This window comes from Rosa rugosa, chromosome 5 (genome assembly GCF_958449725.1).
Source record: "Rosa rugosa chromosome 5, drRosRugo1.1, whole genome shotgun sequence".
NCBI lineage: Eukaryota > Viridiplantae > Streptophyta > Magnoliopsida > Rosales > Rosaceae > Rosa > Rosa rugosa.
Window position 1 is genome coordinate 6,340,395 of NC_084824.1, and position 7,167 is coordinate 6,347,561.

General features: G+C 40.5%; 1 non-coding gene across 1 annotated transcript; it reads right to left on the reverse strand.

Moving 5' to 3' along the window:
* Window positions 1–3,143: 3,143 nt before the first annotated feature.
* LOC133713257 (small nucleolar RNA R71) lies at window positions 3,144–3,250 on the reverse strand. Its single transcript, XR_009847923.1, has one exon. It is a non-coding gene; the product is annotated as a small nucleolar RNA R71 (small nucleolar RNA).
* Window positions 3,251–7,167: the final 3,917 nt, after the last annotated feature.

Genomic DNA, 7,167 nt, shown 5'->3' on the forward strand with positions numbered 1-7,167 from the left:
TCGTCGCGAGCGCGCCATCACTGAAGATGAATTCATTGAGATAGACGAGCTGCTGCAGAATCTCCCCCAGTGGCTTAATGAAAAAGCGGCTGCGATTGCGCAAGCCAGACAAGCCCAGGCCCACTATCAGGGCCTCGCTCAACAAATGGACTCTTCTCGTGACTTTTTGGGAGATCGGGCTATGATAGGAGCATAAAATGCGACGAATTTATAGTTTAATCCTTTACACTTTTGCTTAGTTATTTCGTTAAAAAGATCAAACTAACTTTGTCATTTTCTTAGGAGGTTTGTGGATCAACCATGGAAAAATAGGAGCTCAATTGTGGCAAGTTAAGGCTCAGATGTATAATACTGATGCAAAAGATGAAGGACAACCATTTATGTGGTCAGAAACAAGAAGGGAAGCTTGTGGAAAACTTCGTGCAAAACAGTTGCTGAGAAGCAAAATATGAAAACTGGAATCTGCCTTATTTTCTTCTATATTTGGACCCCATTTTGAAGATATTTTGAGTGCACCATGGCAGCAATTCTTGACTACATGTGAAAACCAGATATTTCACTACAATAAATAAAGCCAAATCAAGTGATCATAATAGTCAAGGATCAAGTCAGAAACGTTGCACAAAGTAGGCATCCTGATCAGCTTTCCACCTTCAGTCTTATCTATGAAGCATATTGGAGCTGTCTTTTGGAGACTTTCTTGGAAAGTCTTTTGGAAGGATATTGTTTGGACGTCAATAAATGATATCATAGGACATTATAGGCCTAAGAAACGTTCAGAAAGATAGCTACAAGGTCGGTGTACAAGCCCATAAAATTGACCAGAAGATAAGGAAAATCTGGAAATTTCTGACAGACCTTATCTTGAAGGCTTTTCAAGGCTGCTTTTGGGCAGCAAGTTGAGGGGATTTTTAGAAGATCTTTATGCACTCTTAAAGATCAACATCAAGGCTGTTATCTTGTTAAAAATCACATTCAAAGCTGAAATAAAACCGAGTTAAAAGAAGGGCTAAAAAGGCAATCCTAAGTGAGGCAGATAAGGAAGTCACCTTCCTTATCTCTTGGCAGATTGTTTTGAGGCTTCTTGGGGATCCTTTGCTGAGTTATACACGTTTTATATGAGCTGTTAGCATGTTTTATATCAGCTGTAAAGGATCTACAAGTCAAAGAATTCAGCCTAAGAAGAGAAAATCAAATAGAACAAGTAAACAAGCTTGGCCTAATTGCAAGAGTGCCCTTGAAACTTGCAACTCCTACATAAAGGGGCCTCCTTCCATGTTTTATAAATAGAGTGACCAACCACATACAGACCAGATCACATAAAAAAGAACCAGAGACACACCAAAGAAGAAGAAGAAGAAGAAGAAGCAAGACTGCAAAATCACACCAGAGACGATCGATCACTGTTTCTCAAAGATCGATCATTGATCGTATTTTTCCCAATTTCTGATTTTTGTTGTCTTCCTTTCTCATGAACTCCTTTGTGTTTTTGATTCCAATTATGTGTAACTAAATTTCCAGTAGCTAGGGAGCTGTTGAAGCCCCTAGACATGATCCATAACATGCTTTGATTTTCGGTTTGTTTTCAATTAATAAAGTTGAGGTTTTGTTTACCAATTTCTCATTGATGAATTCTATGTTTGTATGCTTTGGAGGACTACTTAGTATGCATGCTAGGGTTCTAATACTTTGATGGTTTGATGCCTGGATCAATAGTTGGATTCCTCAAATTATCTAGAGAAGTAATTGGTAGTTTTCACTAGCAAGTAAACAAAATCCTAGGTTTAGCAAGGCTCTAAGTTATTTGCGATGCCTAGTGATTGCTCAAACTCTTTTAAAACTTAATGATCTCTGCATGTTTAATCTAATAAACGTACCTTTAGGTTGCATTGCTTGGGAATAGTCTAGGTGTAGAGCACTTCCTGCCTAGCGTACAAGGTAAGAAAGAGTAATAGGTTGTGTTCAAGCGTACCGAGCCAATCTGAGTATCTTCAACTAAGTTAATTGGTGATAAATTGGACAAAGTGTGTTGTGTGTTATTGTTGGGGGTGGATACTTCCTTCCTAGCTAGTTTCATTATCTTGATCTCAACCAACTTCAAATCTGCTTCAATTTCATTTTTCTTTCTGTTCTCTGTTTTTCTGTATTTTATTTCCATAGCAAATCAACTCCAAAATTCACCAAATTTTGTGTGCTAGACTCTTTACGTGTCTAGTATATCTCTGTAAATTTTCGTATTTTTCTGGGTTGTTTTAGTTAGGTTTTTAGTTTGTTTTTCTACTGCGGTTCAGTAGGAGCTGCAGTCACGTTTTTGTGACTTTTGTTGAAGCCTTTAGTTTATCTTAATCCTCTGCGGGAGACCCTTATTTCCCTATATTACAATCGACATATTTGCAGGAGAATAAGGAAAATCAATAGCTTTAAAAAGAGCTATCAATTTTTGGCGCCGTTGCCGGGGATTACTTTTATTCTAATTGCTTCTACTAGTTTGTCTAAATTGATTTTTGTTTTAGTTTCTTACTTTGTTTTTCTTTGTTTGTGTTTTCAGGTGTATGCTTACTCGTAGCACTGCACAAGGCAATCTTACCCCCTTAGATTCAGAGATAGAACGCACTTGCAGGTCGAATAGGAAGCAACCGAAGGAAACTAGTTTGCCAATTGACGACACAACGGCGGGTTCTACTTCCTCACAAGGGGAGGAGCACGGGAAAACTCCACCAAACGCACCTGCACGTTCAATTCACGAGGACGAAGAGGAACCCCCAACCCTCACCATGGTTGAACCAAAGCCATTGAAGGATGCTTTTGTTCCTACAGCTTCGGAGTCCCCCTCATGCATAGCTTACACACCACCGGGCAATCAGGCCTTCTCCATTCCTGTGCAGCTCCTTAACTCGTTGCCTAAGTACTCGGGCACGCCATCTGAGGATCCTAATGTTCACATTAGAGAATTCTTGGATATTTGCAAGCTGCAAACCATTCAGAACATCCAACCAGAAGGACTCAGGTTACTTCTATTTCCCTTTTCTTTAAAAGATGATGCAAAACGTTGGTTATACTCGTTACCTGCAGGTATCATCACAACTTGGGATGAAATGGTGAAGAAGTTTTTGAAACAATACTTCCCTGCTCAATTGACCAAACGATTAAGGAGGGAGATTCAGAACTTCACTCAAAAGGATGGAGATACACTATATGAGGCATGGGAGGAATTTCAAGAGTTGCAGAGGAAGTGTCCCCATCACAACTTCAGTCTGAATGACCTTGTCCAATTTTTCTATGATGGATTGGACATAACTAATAGGGGCAGCGTTGATTCTGCATGTGGAGGTACTTTCATGAATAAAACAGGTCAAGAAGCATATAATCTGATTGATGATTTGGCCGACAACAATAGACAATTCTACACAAGAGATAAACGTACAAGAGGACGTGGAGTGTATGAAGTTGATTCAAGGAACCAAATGGTGGCAGTGGAAAGAAAGCTCGACATGCTAATGAATGCCTTGGGCAATGGCATTAAGGCAACACCTCAGGTATGTTCTATTTGTTCCTATTCTGATCATACTACTGATAAATGTCCTTTGTCTTCTTTGTCTGAAGAACAGGTGAATTATATGGGGCAACAAAGGCCTAAATACGACCCTTACTCGAACACGTACAATCCGGGATGGAAGGATCACCCTAACTTCCGTTGGAGCGGCAATGACAACGTGGTTCGACCCACCCAAGGTGTCTACAATGGACCACCTGGATTCCAACAAGGGGCTAGGCAGCAAATCTATCAACAAGCTCCCACTCAACAAACCTCAAGCAAGTCTTTGGAAGAACTAGTCAAGGAGATGACCATAAAATGTCTTCATCCAAGAAACAAGATCTCAACTCAAGGAGCATGGTCAATCTATCAAGAACTTGGAAAGGCAGGTTGGGCAACTTGCAACAGACATGCACACTAGACTTCCTGGCACCCTCCCTAGCACAACAATTCAAAATCCTAAGGATGGACGTATGGCTGAGCTCAATGCAATCACTTTAAGGAGTGGTACACAATTGGAAAAAGCTTCTGCGCATCAAAGGGCACCCATGAAAGGTCAAGAAGAAAAGGAGGAGCAAAGAAATATGGAGGAAGAGAAAATCAATCATTTTGGGGCTGATCAGAATGTTCATGCTTTTTCTCCTCCAAAGGTAAAAGATCCTACTCCTCCTAAGTTGGTTACTTCATGTATTCCTTTTCCTCGCAGGTTCATGAGCTCTAAGAAAGATCAAGAAGAGAAGGATGTCTTGGAAACTTTCCGTAAAGTCCAAGTTAACATTCCTCTCTTGGATGCTATAAACCAAATACCACGATACGCCAAATTTCTCAAGGAGCTTTGTACCAATAAAAGGAAGTACAAGGAGAAGGAAACCATTGCTTTAAGTGAAGAAGTGTCCGCTGTGCTCCTAAGAAAGTTACCTCCAAAATTGAAGGACGCCGGGAGGTTTACAATCCCTTGCACAATTGGGGATAAAAGGTTCGGTAAGGCTTTATTAGACTTGGGTGCTTCAATTAATCTAATGCCTTTTTCTGTTTATGAGTCTTTGAACCTAGGTGAACTCAAGCCTACACCAATAACTATCCAATTAGCGGATCGCTCAATAGTTCTTCCTAAGGGACTTGTGGAGGATATGCTCGTCCAAGTTAATCATTTGATATTTCCCGCGGATTTCTTTGTACTTGACATGGAGCCCGAGCCTGTGCCTTATGACCTACCTCTTATTCTTGGCCGGCCATTCTTAAGAACCGCTCGCACAAAGATAGATGTCTTCGAAGGAACCTTAACAATGGAATTCGATGGAGATGTTATAAGCTTCAATATCTTTGAAGCTATGAGGTACCCTTGTGACGTTCATTCCTGTTTTTCTATTGATACTCTTGAATTTTTAGTGCAGGACACCTTTGATGCAAGTGTGGGGGAAGACCCACTCAAGAAAACATTGGAAATCGGTTTAAACTCCCAGCAGCAATCGACCGCAGGGAATGCAGCGATCGATTATTTGCCGTCTGCCATAAAAGTTGCTGCTTCATCTTCCATGGTTTTCAACGAAGAATTGCGGGAATTAGCTGCTATCCTTGATGCTCCACCTTATATCCCAGCTAAGTTTAGTTCTAAATTCATTCACCTTCCACTAACTGATGAAAAACTTGTTCCTTCTATTGTTCAGGCACCCAAATTAGAACTCAAACCATTGCCCGAACACTTAAAGTATGTTTTCTTGGGAGAGAATGAGACATTACCCGTCATCATTGCAGCCAACCTTTCTGTGATTGAGGAAGAAAAATTGGTGAGAGTTCTAAGGGAACACAAGTCAGCAATTGCATGGAGTATAGTGGATATAAAAGGAATAAGCCCTTCCATGTGTATGCACCGAATTCTCTTAGAAGAAGGCACCAAACCATCAAGAGAGGCTCAAAGACGTCTCAACCCACCTATGATGGAGGTAGTAAAGAAGGAGGTCCTTAAACTCCTTGATGTGGGCATCATTTATCCCATCTCTGATAGCCAATGGGTGAGTCCAGTCCAAGTTGTACCTAAACGTTCTGGCATCACAGTTGTGAAGAACGAAGACAATGAGTTGATTCCTACCCGAGTTCAAACCGGTTGGAGAGTTTGCATTGATTACCGCAAACTCAACACTACTACACGTAAGGACCATTTTCCTTTACCTTTTATTGATCAAATGTTGGAAAGACTTGCAGGTCATGCATATTATTGTTTCTTGGATGGATACTCCGGTTACAATCAAATTGCCATTCATCCGGAAGATCAGGAAAAGACAACTTTCACATGTCCTTTTGGGACATTCGCTTACCGGAGGATGCCTTTTGGCCTATGCAATGCCCCTGCAACATTCCAAAGGTGCATGATGAGCATATTTTCTGATATGGTTGAAAAGATCATCGAGGTCTTCATGGACGATTTTTCTCTCCACGGTGACTCTTTTGATTCTTGTCTATTTAATCTATCTTTAGTTCTTAAAAGATGTCAAAAAACTAACCTTGTTTTAAACTGGGAAAAATGTCATTTTATGGTACAACAAGGTATAGTTTTGGGTCATATTATATCTGCTAAAGGGATAGAAGTAGACAAAGCAAAGATAGATCTTGTACGTTCTTTACCACCTCCCACATCTGTGAAGGAGGTGCGGTCTTTTCTTGGCCATGCAGGTTTCTATCGACGCTTCATCAAGGATCATTCAAAGATCACAAGACCTTTATGTCGACTACTTCAAAAAGATGTACCTTTTGTCTTCGATAAGGAGTGCATGGAGGCATTTGAAAAGCTAAAGAAGATGTTGACCGAGGCCCCTATTATCATGCCACCAGATTGGAATCTTCCTTTTGAGCTCATGTGTGATGCATCTGATTATGCCGTAGGAGCTGTTTTGGGGCAAAGGGTTGAAAAGATCCCTCATGTTATTTACTATGCGTCAAGGACACTGAACGATGCCCAGCTCAACTACTCCACCATAGAAAAAGAATTATTAGCTGTTGTTTTTGCTTTAGAAAAATTTCGTTCATATCTTTTGGGCACTAAAGTTATTGTTTTCTCTGATCATGCAGCCCTTAGGTACCTACTTACAAAGAAGGAAGCAAAGCCTCGATTAATTAGATGGATTCTCCTCCTTCAAGAGTTTGACTTGGAGATCAAAGACAAGAAAGGATGTGAGAATGTGGTGGCTGATCATTTGAGTAGACTTGTGCATAGTTCAAAGGAGGAAGAAGATGCACTACCTTTGAAGGAAACCTTCCCGGATGAGCAATTGTTTGAAGTACAAGAATTGGGATCAGAAGGAAAAATGAACGATCGTACTTTGGAACCATGGTTCGCAGACATCGTAAATTACAAGGCCACCAAGCTAATTCCAGACAAATTCACTCGAGCTCAAAAGGATAAGTTGATTAAAACCGCAAGGCAATACGTTTGGGATGAGCCATATTTATGGAAGTTTTGTGCCGATCAATTGGTAAGAAGGTGTGTCCATGAATCTGAATTTCATTCTATACTAACCTTTTGCCATACTTATGCTTGTGGAGGACACTTTGGAGTGAAAAGAACTGCCTTGAAAGTCCTTGAATGTGGATTCTATTGGCCTACACTATTCAAGGATGCTTATCTCTTTTGCAAG